At 38.4% G+C, this 17,526-nt stretch overlaps 1 protein-coding gene and 1 long non-coding RNA gene across 10 annotated transcripts in view; both read right to left on the bottom strand.

Annotated features, from left to right (window-relative positions):
* Nucleotides 1–17,526, bottom strand: part of TBL1X (transducin beta like 1 X-linked) — a 200,912-nt gene that overhangs the window by 152,550 nt on the left and 30,836 nt on the right. The window lies entirely within an intron of this gene.
* LOC141920204 (uncharacterized) lies at nt 10,859–16,253 on the bottom strand. Its single transcript, XR_012622253.1, has 3 exons — nt 16,166–16,253; nt 15,500–15,540; nt 10,859–11,203 (listed from the first exon to the last, which is right to left on the bottom strand). It is a non-coding gene; the product is annotated as an uncharacterized LOC141920204 (long non-coding RNA).

Raw genomic sequence — 17,526 nt, forward strand, 5'->3', positions numbered from 1 at the left:
TACATCCATCTTTCTGTTCCCTGCAAGGGATGAGCATTGGACACAATATTCCAAACAAGGTCTCAGGAAGGCTTTGTGAAATGCTGTTAGCATTTCTCCCTCTCTCTACAAAAGTATTGTGTCTAATGCATGGTAGAAGCACATTAGCCTTTTTCACAGCTGCATCATAACTGGTGGTTTAGAGCCATCGTAGTGGCATTATCACAGCACTTTACCTAATTGAGACCGCTACAACCATTAAATCATCTACGCAACATCCTATGATGTTAACAGATGTTCTTCTCATTTTAAATATTTGCATATTGAGATAAAAGACTAGCGTGGCCTGTCTGAGACCAGACACTGGGGGCTTGCAGAGCTGAATTAGCAACTGAGACTTTGTGATACTTAATCCTAAATATAAAACTCCAAACACTAGCAGCAAACAGATGAACTACACAGTGCACAGTAACAAGGGTACTCCTGTTACTCCACACCAAATGCCTGTGCCTACACTCAAAAGCTATTTCTAACTGGATGGTTATAGATGGTCACTTCTCTCCTCTACCATGTAATTGCATTTGCCTGCTGAGGAGCCACACAGAAGATACCCAGAAACGCCAAACCTCCAGACACCTTGACATGGGGGTGGCCTCCTCACTGCTTGCTCTCATCTTCATGTCCTCAGCTGGCACCAAAAGTGCCTTTTTGTAGTGATCCCATCTAGACAAGCCTCTAGGTGTTAGGCCACCTCCTCCTACACATGCTTGTTCTTTGTTCCCAGAGCAAAAGCTGCTCAATTATAACCACTTCTACCAAAGCTCCTGTTTACACTGATATATTCTCCTGAAAAATGTTTTCAGGATTCTGAATTTATGATTTGAATGCACTTCTTGTTCTAAAATTCAGATCATACTCAAAGTGACAGTTGACAATAAAAAGACAAAGAAATCTAAAAATGCAGGAGCACAAATTCAAAGAATAATGATGGACAAAGGAGCTGACTGGTACCAAGCAAACAGCTTTGGTGGTCCCTACACAAGGTAGTGTGTTGTAGCTATTCACATCATAGCGTTAATTTCACAATCAGAAACAAATACTCCTAATAAAAACCTATCTTTGTGAAAAGTTTGTCCAGAACATGAACATTACTAGAACTAAACAGAACATGAATTACTTTCCCTTAAAGGTCAGGATCAATTAATTGGCTCAGAAATGCCATGCATGTTTAGCAGTCACATTCCAAAAAATACTTTTTCTTCCAAGCAGCTAGCAGAATCAGCACTGTCCTCTGAGCTAAGATATGGGAGTCTTTTTCTGTAAATAAAGCAAGCATTCTAGTCAATCAACACACTACCACTTTTCAGAAAATAAATATCCTAGTTATACTTGAACTTGGTTTCTCTTTTTTGCCCATTATCACATGTATACCTTAACCATTTCCCATTCAGATCTGTAGTATGAGCTGTCCTCCACAGATGACTGTATTACTGGTAAGGGAAAAAGCTCACAAATATCTAAGGCAGATGGGATGACTTCTGCTAGTACTTTGTGGTGTAAAAGACAATGTTAATAACAGTGCTGCACTAAAATGGAAGACTGCAGCTGTGCAAAGCCTCGAGCATTACCTTATAGAAATTATAGACTAATATAACTCACTACATCACTTGTACAGATTAAATACCTATATATCTTCTACATATATATGTTTTCAGAGCACTTTCATGCATCACTGAAGGAAGGTATGGACCAGAAACAACTGAATTGACATGACCTAGTATGTTACTGCTGGTCAGCTGAGCTGAGTCAGTTACAATGAGGGATAGATACTCTTCACAGTTAGCTAACTGCCCAGCAGTGGGACAAAAATAACTCCAAGGTTGCTTAACCACGTCTTTCACTTTACAACTGAAGGGATGAAAAAGCCATCATACAGTCCTTTTGCCAAGCCTGATGATGGCCCATCTCATACGAAGCTGCAGTAACACCCAGCATTTTACTAATCTGCAGTAGCACAATTTGCCTCAGGCTGTAAAGATGGTTTTCTGTCCTCTGTGCCACATGCACGCATTAGCAAGATGTGAGTGTATCAATTTGGCCCTTTCATTTTTGATAATGGAAAAGGTTATGCTTCACTGAAATTGCAAATAAATATCAGGCACAATTCTGGTTAGGTTCTTGGTCTATGACACACGGAATATAAAATACACACACTTTTGACTGAGTGCGCGCCTGACTTATTTCGACAAGAAGTAAGTAATCTGAAAACCAGGACAACTATCTCCCGATGTTTGCAGTTGGGATCTAAGTATATAATATTTAAATATTAAAACTTTGGAGTCCATAAAACTGGTAAAATAGAAGTGTATTGCTTATTTCTAAATATGGAATCTCCATGCAGAAAACCAGCATGATTTCAAGAAGGTTTTAAAAATTACTTTTATCTGTATACAAACGTATATACCTCTTGTAAAGTCCTAGCAGCAAAATCCACTCACATTCCTAGTTGAAAAACACATATGCCAAGATACATTTGCAAATAAGGCATACAGTTTGGATATATACAAATACATACTGAAATCTTTGTATGCATACATGGCAAAAGAAACATTGCAGTTTGCAAGCAAAAATGAGCAGGCAGTGTTTCAAACTGACAATGTGGTATGGTGTTATCAGGAAGGACAAGAATTAAAGTGATTTACAGTAAATTACCCGTACTGAACAGGCATGATACACAGTTACCAGACTAAAGGAAGTTTGCATTGTTGCCTTATGGTGCTTGATCTTTCAATTAATGTCTCAAGAATACTTAATTATCTATAGCTGAACACTGGTTGTTTTTGATGTTACCATGAAAGAAACAGGTTTTTAAAATCACAACACACTTCAACAGATTCAATTATTGTCAATATTTCCATTTCTAGTCACTAAGTCCCACTCAAGCCTTCTGACTGACCTCACCACTTCACCTTTTAATCTTTAGGATCTTATATATCAGAACCATCAGAGTAATAAAAAAATAAAGCACAGGCCCAACACAGAGCTTGTGTCTACATTAAAGAGCCCAACGCCCTTCAAATTCAGGGAATCTAAAGCTCCTAACTGTATGCTTATCTATGACACACTCCTTTCTAAAGACAGTGAAGAGTATCTTGCAATTAATTTATTTTGTGAATACAGCATACATGTATTTGTATGATGTGAGAGAAAGTATAGGTATGACACAGGATAAGGACTCAGCATATGCAAATGTCAGGTGGGATAATAACCTGCAAACCAGAAACAATAGAGTGTAGTTAATGGCCATAAAAAGGAAGTAAGAAACTACAAGAGGAGAACTCAAAAAATTTTACAAGTGGTATTTTACCAGGTTTGCTAGGGGCATCACTTCAGTGATACTTTTGGCTTGAGTTTCCTGACTTTGATCAATTTACAGTACATTTAAATTTGTTCAGAAGATCAAAAGCAAAACACACAAGACCAGAATTACTTCCTTCAGTTTACTGTCTTGTATTTTGCATCAAAGCAACAAGTATAGTCAATTAAGATTTCCTAAAACTACTCATGCCACACATACTCACTGACGTTCTCCATACAGAGTAACCAGCTGGCCACTGACACACTGAGCAGTGGACTATAAACTAGGTCTCCCATCTTTTTTAGGACGTTCATGATATCCTAGCGAAAATATTCAGTACTACCTATTAAATTAGTATCACAGGTGACGCTTGGCAAGGTTGCTCACATACAGAGTTTGAAACCAAAACATGCTGAACCTCTACATCATGTAGATCTAGCCTCTCAGGAACGCATTACAGCTGAGTATAGGGAAATACAGTGAAAGTACAGGGAAGTTTCCACAGAATATAGTAGGTGATATTTAACACACAAAATTGGATAGTGAGATACAAAGTTACAGCATTGTTGAGAGATCAGTAGAAATATTTGTATTACTTAGAAACTGAGTAACTCCTAAGATGAATTGGTTGGACCTAAATAACCGCTGATAATAGTTCCAGCCAAATGGTGCAGTATTTTTTGTTAGTGCGTGAGAGCCAGAGTATTAAACTAGGCTAATCTAATGAAAAGCATAAAGTATCAGTGTAGAAGACTAAACCTTTTTTAAAATACAATTTTATATTACTCATGTAGGATCTACTAATAAAGAAATTAAAAAGAAAAAAAAGGAAAAAATGTAATTTCATAGGAATTTTAATCTATGTATATTTTATTTAATAGACTCCTGTGGTGTATGTCAGACTAAACAGCCCAGTCAAGACCTCTGAAAATTAATCTAGACACAAGAAGAGGTATGCTCTGCAAGTATGACTTCTGAAAGGCTTTGAAAAGAAACACTTTGGAGAATTCTTATTGTTTCTGATAAGGCACATAGGAGTGCTTTCTTCTGAAGAATTCTTTACATAAAGATAAAACATAATTGTCTTGACACCTTCACACTTCTGAGAGCCAATGATCTCACTCATGGATTTCTTACTACATGCAAATGAGTCACTATTCACCTCAGCAATCTCCATGTCAGTAAAAATGCTTATCTGAGCAAATTTCGTCCATGCTTTGGTGTTTGCAGGATTAGGTTTTTGGTTTGCGGTTACCTGACATACAGGTCAAACAGCTACTCAAAAAAATATTGGCCAGAAAAGGTTAACTAGTTAGAGCAACAGAAAAAGGATGCAAAGTACTAATTATTTACTTCAGGACCTCTATGCCTTCCTCATGACCAAGGATGCTAATGGCAGTCTACATCATAATTATCCTAAACATCAATATAACAATAAAACAATCCATGCCATCTGAAAGAGCTAAGATTCAGTGCAATTAACACCAAAGCATCTCTTACAGGTATTAAGTTCACTGAAAACATTAGTAGATAACTTAAGATACTTACACACAGAAGAGCTTTAAAAGGGAGAGATTTCCAATTTCCCTGAAACGTCACCTGCACTAGTCACTACTGGCCAGATGCTGCTCTGAGTCAATTCCACCCAGTCTCAGATACTAAGTCGATGTTAGAATACTAACGTAGCCGCAAAAGACAGCAAAAAACCAAAAACAAATCAATGTATTGTTTTTGTGGAAATCCGGTTGAGACTAGGAAAGGCAAATGTGAAAAAAAAGAGATCAGAAAGACCACTCTGCATTACTTCACTGTAGGATACCCACACTCACTTCAACATACAGAGAACACCGAAATATTTCAAGGGAAACTTATTGAAGTAAAAGCAATTACCAGTGAGATGATGTTTTTTCCATTGAAATTACTTCTTTCAAAACCTCTGAGTATTTTTAGTGCATTATTTTTAATAGATTTTTTTTCAGCTTTGGATTCCCATTTTCTAAGTTTCCTCCTCCCAAAGACGCAGAGAAAAGAGGATGTAAGCAAAATGCTTAGAAACAGAGTAAGGTAGAAATTTTAATCAAGGGTTTAAAATTTCTATCCTTTTAAGTCCCAAGGAATTTAGATATTTTTTTCTATCTTCAGCTATTTTATCCTTTGCAGAAAGTATTTTTCATGTTGTCAAAACAGCCCTTATCAAAATATTTGCAGTCTAACAGTCATGTTGACCCTGTCCAGTTTGAAGGAAAGAATGGATGAGTTGACTTGTGTGCAACACACAAGCAGAGACCCTAACTATGCCTGCAAAAGACCTTATTAAAGTGATGGTATTACCACGTGACATTATAGTCACAACTATAATCAGTTTCAAAATAACAAGAGGATCTTCTTCACCTCAAAGAGTGCATGTATTGTGGTTAAGATCTTAGTGGGCAAGTAGAAACAGAGAATTACCTGCGATCTCTGATGCTCAGCTTTCCACACATTTTCATCAGTTTTGCATCAAGTCTGTGTCAGCTAAATCCCTCTCCAGAGCTGCTGCAGAACTCCACTGACTTCAGGTTTCACCTTTTTCTGCTGTGGCGCCCATTTATAGAGGACAGTCTCGCAAAGAGCCAGTTTCCCCAGTGACCTACTCTGACAGTAGGTGGCTGAGCCCTGCAAGACACTATCTGCCATTCATCACTTACTAGCTTTTCAGAACAACAGAAGTACAGCCAGGGAGAGTATTTGGAGAGAAAAATGCAGATTCAGTCAGTGGTCACGATCTAAGAATCAACAGTTTACTAAGAAAGGCAACCTCACAGAAAAAGGAGTGAGATTTTGAATATTATATATGAAATTAGCACTGCTTTACATATTTCAGCACCATTGTTTATCAAGACACAGTATGTGTTTATATGGGACCGGTTTAATCCCAAATGGAAAGGAAAATATGAGGTACTTGTAAACACCATATTTATTAGGGCTGCAGCATAATGATTATAGACTTTTAAAAAGCAATAGAGATTCTGACCAAAAGAGCTATACTGACACAAAAGCTTTTATTTTCAGATCAGGCCAAGTTAAGAGCTTATCTCTGTCTCACAGCAACATATATATTGCATGTGCATTCCTATATTTAGCCATCGCATGCACTACAGATTAAAAGAAGCATCTAGATATTTTCTGTAGAAGAGTAATTTTCTTGATCTTAACATACAAATAAACCAAAACAAGCCACGGTGGAGAAGGGGAGGACATAAGTTTTCCTCTTCCAGTCATTAATCCTTTGTTTGCTGTTTTCCTAGTACAAGCCTTGACAAAGGCAGTATAATACTATCCCATCACTTTGAGTGCAGGCTCTCAATTGCTTTGTTAATGAATTATATGCCAAGGGTCCAGGGAATCTTGGAAACTGAAACACACAACATGGGGTTTTTCCACCGATCTTCTCTAACTGGCAACTCTTCATGGACCAACAGTACACAATTTCAGAACAGTGAGAGACTACTCTATATACACATGAAACACTGAAGTGAAGTAGGGATACCACAATTGCTAGTGGGCCAGGGAGGGCAGAAACCAAAATATGACCTGATCCTGACATGAAGTTCAAATAACAGATAATGGACAGATACCTAAGGCAAGCAGGCAGCTGAAAACTCTTCTATCTGCAAAATGACCCTGCTAAAGCCTGGAAACGCTCACCTTGAACAAAACAAGGCAGCCTTCTCCTACCTCCGCCATTCCCTGGCAGCACAGACGAGAATATGTGGAAGTCAGGGCAGAGATCCCCTGGGCCACCAATCTTTCACTACCCTGAGCTAAGAAACATATCCAACGGTATAAATTAGAGTAAACCTTAGGCCACCGTGAGTTATGATTACTAAAGAAACTGCACAAGAGGAGTTTGCTGCCCGGAGTCCTGACTCCACATGGTATATCTGCTGCTCCAGCTAGGTATGCTTCAGCAGCAGGAAAACACCTTGCATCAATCACACTTGTTTTAAAGGGGAAATTAGAGACAAAAGAATACTTAAAGGAATAATGGTTATTATGAACTACTATTAGTTTGAAAATCTGTATTCAAACTACCGAAATTTACATTAAAAATAATGGTAATAAAGCCACATTTCTTTTCAGGAAGCTCAACAAGTGAAGAAATAGCATGTCTCCCAACTTTAACCTCCAGTTTCACTACATAACACTGAGAAGTTCTGATTTAATTGTAAAAAATGCTGCTGTCAAATCTGTTTTCAGTAACTGCTGGAAGCTTGCTTATGTACAGAGGGCAACCTATCTTAGACCCCTCAGTGGAGCAAAAATAATTCTCCATTTACTTGCTTCTTTGTACTTTTCCAATTTTCACTTTGCTAGTGCAGCACAGGGATGTTTTGTTTACTCTGGGGTGTCGGCACTGTTCCTACATTCACAAGTAACTCCCCTTCGGGCCAACAACCCATAGCAACGACTGCAGGCAGCTGAACAGCAATTGCTGTGCCAAAGCATACCCTGCCTCATGATCTCTCTATAGCTCCAGAGGGAGAGGTTAGGTTAAGTATTGCCATACCTCTTGGCAATGAGCAGCAGAAGGTGCTTGTCCATACATCATTGATGCTGGGGGCCAACCACACTCACAAAAGCTCCAGCACTTTCACCAGGGTTTCCCTGCTGTGGGAATCAAGGTGAAAGAGCTGGTGCTGTTTAGTTTCTATCTAATACAGGTCAGGAGGTAGCTGGTATATGTACCCGGCTATCACCTCATGGCTTGGAAATACTCCTGGGTCCATTGTCTTATTGCAGGAAATTCTTTCCTTTATAGTCCATGCTTGCATGCTCTGTTTACTCATATTTCCACTCCTGTTTCCTCCCTAAATACACATCTTTTTTGGGATCTAACTTCTTAATCATCTCTTCTCATTCATCACCTTGATTTTCTGTTCCTTGCCAACAGGAATGATTATTCCTGCCCAGTGTTTCTAGCTTCCATCAAAAGCATAAATTTCAAGTAAGCATTGTAAGCATCACTGAATTGCTGAAGAAATGGTCCTTTTTGGTCACTAAATTCAATCTCTCCTGTCACAGGCAACCACATCATAGATTTACTTTCCTAAACTGATCAGTTGCATCATTACCAATAGCAAGAAACCAAAATCTGAAATGGGATGGGATTTTACTAAAAAAAAAAACCAAAACAAAACACTACTTATTTTCCAGGTTTTCATATAGATCTCTAGATGAAAATACACTGTAACCAAAGGCATCTGATATTAGGTCAATGAGCTTTCCGCACTGTCTCCATTTCAGTGTCTCGTCAGTAGCAACAAGAGCTTCATGCAAGAAAAATATTAAGAAATGTCAAGAAACAGAGACTGTCAAAAAAATTCTTTATTAATGAAGACTGCTCACATTGCTGTAAAGTATTCAGAAGACAGAACAGGAGAAAACATACATACATATATACATACATACTCCAAACACTTCCCAGTCAGAAACACCAATTAGAATTATTTAATAAATGCAAATGGATCTATACCATAAACTCTTAGAAGCAAGTATTACTAGCAAAGCTCTAATCCAGTTATCAGCAGTAACAAACTACACGCATATACTGCACATTTTCAATGCATCAGACACAAAACTGAATTTTATAGCACATCAAATAACAAAACCAGGTATCAGCCATGGATGATAACAGAAAATGGATGATAAACAGAGATTTAATAGACATAGATCTGAATTCGTCTAGAAAAGTATTTCCCTTGCTTTTTCACAACTGCTTGAAAGGCAATAAATATTTAAATATCATTAATGAAGAGCCATTATTTAATGGACAGTTATGAAATAATACTCTGAATGTAAAGAGGTCTTTGAGACAAAGTAATTCTGCCCTAGCATGGCAAATGCTTAGTTACTAGTTAACAGAGCAACAGCAGAATACTTCACACTCAGCAAAGTTTGGAATATCATTCTGCTTCAGTAAGAATCAAGAAGTAAAAAAAGGGATATTTAACAAGCTATGCAGGATTTATTACCTTTGAGATGTTACTCTAATTTGCAAGATATAATCAGGTTTCCAAGGAACAATGCTAAAATATAATAAAGGATCCAGATCTCATTCCTTAGCAACTCCTTCCATTTAGCAATAAAAACAAGATAAACCCATTTTACCAAAAATGAAAAGATGAACTAGGCAGATAGGAAGCAAATCAGTTAAGTACAGACATCAGAAACTAAAGTATGAGATGGCACACAAATCCTGTGGTTGACAGAGATAAATCTGCCAGATAAATCCAGAAGAATTAGAACTGACACTAAAACTAAGGCTTGAGCAGAAGCTAGTACCAGTGTGCAACAGGAAGACTGAAGGGGAGATGTTTCAGACTTTGAAAATCCCCTAGCTTTATTGATTTGTGTCACCACTTCATCATTTTTAAAATAGCGTATTTCAGAAAATACTATGTTCCTATAAACTGGGATTTTGAGAACTGATAGTATTTGCATTGCCTGTCGGTGCATTCTGAAAAATAACAATATTCCAGTGTTCCTGTGAAATATCACACACACCAAGTTCAAAGGAGACCTTACATGACATAAAATAAGCAAATGCAGTACTTGCTGTGAACACAAACTTACTTTCTAGCAAGGGATGACAGTATAGTCTTCCTGTAGCTCAAAATAAGGTACTCCTGCCTTATCAAATAAGGATAATATTTTCTGTGTCAGAAGTTCTAAGCAAATCAGAAGTAATACACAAATTAATTGTTAATGAAATTATCTGTGAGCCTGTTGCACTTCCTTTCTTTTTGGAACAGCAACAAGGTCAGAGAGTCTTGGACAGCTACTGCTGCTAGTGATTGCTGAAGAGGTGTTTTTCCACAGTCTGAAGACCACTGAAATGAACCATCCTCCAGCAACCCCTTTTCCCAGTGAGCCTTCACAGATGGTAGCACACACATCAGCCAGTCCTCACTCCATCTCACATATGAAGTATAACTAACTGTTCCTCTATGACTTGGAGAGCAAGAGGGCAAAAATTAACAAAGCAAGGAAAATACCAACAAATTACTCTAATTCAAAAAGGTCTTTCTTGTAGTATGGTTAAGCATCACAAGGAATACAATACAGTGGCTACCATAGTTACTAACTCATTTTGTCATTCAGTAACGCCCTATAATACCTAAGGATGAAGACGTAAAAGATTAAACATCTAAACCAGTTCCTCTCAATACAGTTTGATGATCAAGGGAGATGAAAGGAAGGGAATTTGAAAAAGGCCCATTAACAATTATTTGGCAAAAGGGGAAAAACAGCAATGCATGCAAAAAAAGAGTGAAAAACTAGAAGTTTATGTTGATACACCTGATGTGATGACAAACTAAGTTTACACATTCAGCATTTTCTACCTCCTCCTAAACACCATGATTTTGTCACAAGCAATGAGATATTACAAGCTCAGCATTTCAGCGTACCAGAGTGACTAATTAAGACAGCACTATGCAATCTGTGCAATTTGCCAGACCAAAACAGGTACCTCTATATTGGACAGTTTCTTCAACTGTCCTTCATGTGGAGGAGCCATGTATGAGTTTCTTTGTACATAGTTGGCTGCAGTATGACCAGGTGATGTAAAGCAGCACTGAACCTAAGTATTATTTATCAAATATTAAAAGGCCAAAAACTGTACAACAGCATTAGTGGATATACTGAAACACAAATGTGTCAGATATACAGTTAATGCACTTCTCCCCAACTACCTCAACTTATTATTTGAAGCAATAGCCTTCTGATTATCGCAGTATTTAATTCAGTCTCAGAAGAAAAAAAAAACAAATACCACCACGTGCTAGAAGTATGAGCTTGAGTCCTCCCACTCTCCCTAACACACTAAAAAGGCAGAAGGAAAAAACAAAGTTTAAGTATTCAAAGCACATTCAGCAAAAATACAGGACTTCCATATTAGACAAAATTCAGGCTAACACAGTATACCGAATACTCACACTCGACTTTACTTAAAAGATTCTAGAAAAATAAATAATAGATCTGAAGCATCATTATTAGTGAGAGGTATCAGACACAGAGCACAGTCTTTTGCCTTGCGAGTTCGGGGGGGAGACTGGGCCTTTCCATCGTTCCCTTTCGTGGCTTTCTGCAGGAGAAAAGGATCCACTGAGGGAGCTGAGGAGCTGCGAGCAAGGTCACCCAGAGAGCTGTGGGCAGACACCTATGCCACTACCCTACAATTCCCAGGGAAAGTCCACAGCGTAGGATGGCGATGAAGGCTGAAGAGCAGAAGAGGAAGGCCACCTAATCTAAAATGACTCTGGATAAAATACTGGGAAATACACTGGAGAGTAGGTTTCCAGCTAGCAGCACAAACCCAAACTATTCCAAAATCCCAAGGCTGAAGCTGAACAAATGTTCTAAAATCCAAACTGCTCTGGGTAGCTCAAGGCTGTTTCAGCTAAGTTAACTGACCACCTCAAACACAAAGAGACATACAGAGCACGTAAAAGATGTGGCTATAGGATTTAAGAACTGAAAAGCAAGAGATTTTCACTCTGCATTTAATTCAGTTAACTGGAGGTTGTGACCGCTGAGACAAGACCCAGCCGCTCTCCTGGTTGCTCGGCTCTTCCTCACTTGCCTCGGAGCCTGTAACTCCCATGGCTGCAGCACAGAGGAGTGGGCAGGGAGAGAAGTGCAAGGCAGATCAATCAGTCTAAGAGAAAACTACTCCCTCCCACACACACCCTGAATAACTTTCTGTGGTAACAACTCTTCTAATTGGACTCTCCATCATGCGGTGTGATCACCAGGGCTTGTGTGTTAAAAGTCATCAACAAGATAGTTACAAGGATGTCCTGTTTGGCACCAGGCTACAGTGACAGCAGGTAACATGAAATCACAAACTGAGATTGCACCACCTCTTGTCCCTCTCCCATAGCAAAGGCAAATTTCTAAGGACTGTAGAGCTAACTGGGAACTAGCAACTGCAGAACGGACTCCAGTAATTCCCCTTCTGACCCAGAAAGGCTGGCAATTCCCTCACAGTCACAACCAAAGGAGGGAGGAACTTGCCCACAACTTTCCAGCCTTTTAGAGCAACCAGTCATGTTTCTAAAATCTGTTGGCACCTCAAAGCCTACAAGCCTCGAGTGATGCACAAAAAAGGGCAGTGTTGGCGGGAGGAAGGCACAGTGATCATTATCTGCATTTCCTCCTTTCACTACCCCAGTCCTAGGTTAGCTGGGGTTAAGTTTTCTTCTCTCCTTAAACACATAGGAGAAGAAAACCCACAGTGGCATCTAAAATAGGATTAGACTGGATTATAGCTACGCAACCCTCAACCCCAAGAAAGCAATCTGGATTACCCAAACTCCAACTACATAATCTCAGGCATGTCTTCCTCTTCAGTCCATAAATTCTGCCTGTACTTACAAGGCATGCCTAAACTTGCACTAATAGGGCTGGGGAAGCTACTGCACCTTCCATCCAAGATCAGAGACCAAACCTTCTGTTGTTCAGTGATTCCCTTTGCCTGGTCCTCAGTGGCTTCTTCCACAGTAGGTGATCTTTTCATGGATTACTCTCTGGAGACATTTAATGCATCTCCAGAACAGCAAAAATAGCTTTGCCATGTACATAAGGTATGTTGAGCAAATTTGTGAGGGGCAAGCAACCAAATTTTTAGATTATTTAACACCTACAAAGAAAAGGAGCTGTCTATAATATCTGAATAGAAGGAAATACTCTAATTAACCTTCTAATTGGAATAAAACAGTACAAGTGACAAAATTATACTCTGAACTTTATCTCTGAAAAAGAGGGGGGCTACTAATTTAATTTTTAAATGTCACTTGCACGTCCTTGATCACTGATTTGATATCCCTTGACAACATAATTATATCAAAATTTAATTAATTCTTTACATTGGGTGTAGATCAATTAATTGCTGAGTTTGGTCAGGCAGCTTCTGGGAGGTCTCCTCTGGGATTTATTTATCATTGATCAATGAAAGTATTATTCCCAAATTCTTCTAACACATCTATTATTACTGACTTGTTTCAGAGACTTTCTTGGATTCGCTTAAAAGCGGAGAACTGCAATTGGGCTTATTTCTATTTTACCTTCTGGGAAACTGACAGAGCATTTTTTTCCTGGATAAAAAGTTCTTAACTATGGAAGTGAGATATTAAGTTTTAGAGTAGCAAGGGAAAAAAATTATACTATCCATATATTCCTCCACACCTGCAAATCTGTTCTATTAACAGCATGAGAAAAACCTTACAGAATGAGTAAAGTTCTGAAACAAAACTGCAGTACCAGTACCTGGTCTCACAGAGCACTTCCTATTGAAGGAGAGTGTTAAAAAAACCCCTTTGTAGTCTTAACAATAGTTAAGACCATTGTAATATTTGGGAAGTGTCTTCATTCCTGTTTTCACTTGAGAAATTTTTTGTCCTATTTTCACCGAGATATCTTGTTGCTAAATTATCCACCAAAAAAAAGGAAAATGGAGTTAAACAGGTGACATAACTGGCACATAACTAGAGCTTAGCATCAGTAAATGGCCTCCCAAGGATGTAGGAAAATAGTTTACGTGACTCATACTGCTATTTTTTTATTAAAACGTGATACATATCTTTTCTAGAGATAGGAGGAAGGTGTGTTGCCTCCAATTTTACTGCAGCTGGGAATCTCAATATTGACTCCCTAATGAAACAGTTCCAGATTCGGTAGAGATTGTTGAAAGTTTTAGCTATAGAAAAAAGTTGAAGCTAGTAGGGGTTTCCAGAGGCCCAATCTTCACAGTGGCAATGATGTTTCTTTTTTTTTTTCTTTTTTTTTTTTTCCCCTGAAGTTATTTATCATTTAGTTGTGGTAACACTGTGCCATACAACTTTGCAGATCACTTCTGCAGAGGTTTAAATTGGATTTACAAAACACACTGCAGAATATTCTAACAAAGCCTGTAACTTCTGAGGTTACCAACATGTTCCTGATGTTCCAGATACACACGTGCAAGTTTCCCGACGGCCACCTCACAGCCTGTGTGAAAGTTACGGCACATGTTGTACCAGCCTGGCCTCCGGCAACTCACCTCTCCACACACCGCCATCTCATGCATTACAAATCCACAGGGCTAGGGGCCATGGACAGTAAAGTGCTCACAAGCAGGACTGATTAAGTCTAAGTCTTGCTGATTTTACTTGGGGGAAAAAAAAATCTGCGGTACTTTTTGGTTTTGTCTTTCACATACATATTTGCATAACTGTTAAGATTACAGAACAGCACTAGCAGTTGCAATACTTATACAAACATTTTTTAAGTGGTTTAATTGTGAACATTATCTTGACACATTTAAGATATTACCACTGTTGCACTGTCACTGCTGTGAAAATCCTTTCCATTACTATACAGGTTTTCACTGTTATCATATAGGCCCTAAATATTTCCATTTTCCGTTGAGTTTTGCATAGGTGGTCTCTCGCAAAATGATATTTATTTATCTTTCATAATGAACTGGGAGAAGCTAGGAGGCCTCAAAATTTTGTAAGATCAGGTTGGACTAGAAACAAGATTTGTTTTACCAAATGATCTTAATTTTGGCCCAATGGATAAGATAAATGAGGGGTTTCTATTAGACTGACAGATTTTATAAATTTCAGCAGCTTGTATAAATTGAAATGTATTTGGCTAAAACACTCAAAACAGATCCAAATGCCTAGAAATTTTACGTAGCACTGTTACAGAGTTCTGATTTCAGAAAATGTGTATATTTCCAATAAAAGTTCTGAGTATCCTGCTTCTGAAAGGCTTTTCCTCTTTAAAAAAACCACAACAAAACAACAACCCACAAAAGACAACTGGACTTTCAAAGAGCAAGGCACAAATATTATTAGCTGGTTTTCCACGGTTTTTTTAAGTCATATCTGTTTCTATCTTGATTTGTCTAGAGCTGAAAACCCCACTGTAACTGTGAAGCATATCTTAATCAAAAAAGTAACTGACTGATCATTCTAAAGGTAGAAGGAGCAGATCGCAACAGCATGATGTTACCTAAGCAGATCTCATTAAGATAGAAAAGATACTTAAGTTAAATGCAGTTCATCAGCAGTGAATAAACCAATCGTATACAAAAAAAATCAGGTTTGTTAAAACACTACAAGATGTGCTTACCTTTATGTATATACACAAGTCCTTCCCTTGTAGTGCTAACTCTGTTCAAAAATCAGAAATATTTGACTTAAAAACTAGCCTCTTTTTTGTGCAAATACACTTCTTCTAACCCTCTTTGATTTCTGAGCTCTTCCTGCACATGTATACTACACACAGCAGTTACAGGGCTGCCATTCCTTCTGCAGCTGTACTATGGCTACGCCGCAGTGCAGCAGAGCTCCCCATTATTCCCCAAATTTCTCAGCAGGTATCTGTTCCGCCAACCTTACATTTGCTTGTAGCTTGGATCAGCAAATAATTGCATCTACACGCATCTCTTGCCTCTCAAACCACTCCTGTTCCTTCTGCTATGGCAAAGTCTACCCAAGTTCCTTTTTTCAGATCAAGGACAGATGAAGTAAGGTCAACTTCCCCTCCTTTCTAGATTTGGAAGATGGAGGTGAGGCATAACACAGGTTCAAGGCTTGTCTGTCTACCCTCCTATGCCTGCAATCAGGCCCGAGGAGGTAAGGATTTGGTGGGGAGAGGATAATGGAGCAGAAATGAAGGAAGTTATTTTTCATAGGAGAGAAGAGTAAGAATTCCATTTTCCCAAATAGCTTAGACCAGCTGTTCTCCCTCTAGTCAGTGAACAAATGAGACATAATAGCTAAATCAGAGAGGCACCTTCATCCTTCTTGCTCCATCTGTAGGGATGGCTGAAATTCACAGGAAGCCTGGAGCATCCTGTATCACAGCAATACTGCCGGCTTCTGCAAAGAAGCAACACCGGATAATTTGCCAAGAGGGTAAGACTGATTTCCATGCACAACATTCTAGTGTGCTTATCATTTTACCCAACCCATTTCTGCATTCATAGATTGAAAACAACTTGATATAAGCATACTTCTTTTTTGGTGCGGTAGTACCATCTTCATTCAAAAACCCATTTGTGAAAAGATTGCAAAAAGATGTCCCAGACAGCTGCAGATGACCACATGCAGTAGCCTTTTTTCAGGTAAATCGGAAGACTGGAAAGATCAAGCCCTTCACGAGCACTTAAACCTGTTTGCCCACTGACACCTCTCTTCAGCACTCAGACAATGCCGTAGTGCTGAGAGCACAGTCCTTCAGTTCAGCCATTATTACTATTACTATGAAAGGATGAATGTACTGCATGTTATTCTCCATTTTGGGATGAATGTATCTAGACTACAGGAAGCGTTAGGCTTTTGTAATAGCCAGACTCTGATGGCCTGTGTTATGTAACATTTAGTAATACTTTCAAATTTAAAAATTAGCTTTGCATGTCATAACTATGGAAATTTTATACGTTGCTATGATCATATAGATTTTTATGATATTAAGTCAAATTACTTTCTAAGGAAGCAGTCAGTACCTTACAGGAAATGACTTTATATTCAGTTGTACATCACAGACATATTCTGAAGTAAAGTTACATTTGAGAGACTTTATTTTGTGCTAAGGAGACAGACAAAACTGTAGCACACAGAAGTTTACAATGCTTTACCATTGCCACACTATGTTATTTTTTAGTAAGTTCTCTTGTTATCATTAGCTCTCTGTGCTTTAACAGGACCACCTGCTAGAAGGAGCTGACAAATTTGTGAACAAACAGGAATAATTTTCCTAGTGATTTCTGGTAACTGAACTGCACCTATACAACCAGCAAGGATGAACAGCTTAAAGCCATTTCCAGAATTAATATGGTTCACTGTTGAATCCACTGGGCACAGATAATAGCTTGTATGAGACTAGACAAACAAAATTAGAAGTCAGGGGTTTTTTTTAAAGTACTGTCTTCAGCAGTAACATCCACAGCTGTATGAAAGCTAACTATATAATACAAAACTATCTATTTTTTCTTTGTAATGCATTTTAACATGAGAGACACATGGAAATCACAGGACAGCTTTACTTCCTTGTGAACACTTATCCATAGCACTCATAAACATACCAAGAAGCTCCATGGTATCTCAGTCCATACTGGAAGCAGATAGGTTTTAGGAAAAGGTATAAAGAGGGAT

Source organism: Strix aluco, chromosome 2 (assembly GCF_031877795.1).
Source record: "Strix aluco isolate bStrAlu1 chromosome 2, bStrAlu1.hap1, whole genome shotgun sequence".
Lineage (NCBI taxonomy): Eukaryota > Metazoa > Chordata > Aves > Strigiformes > Strigidae > Strix > Strix aluco.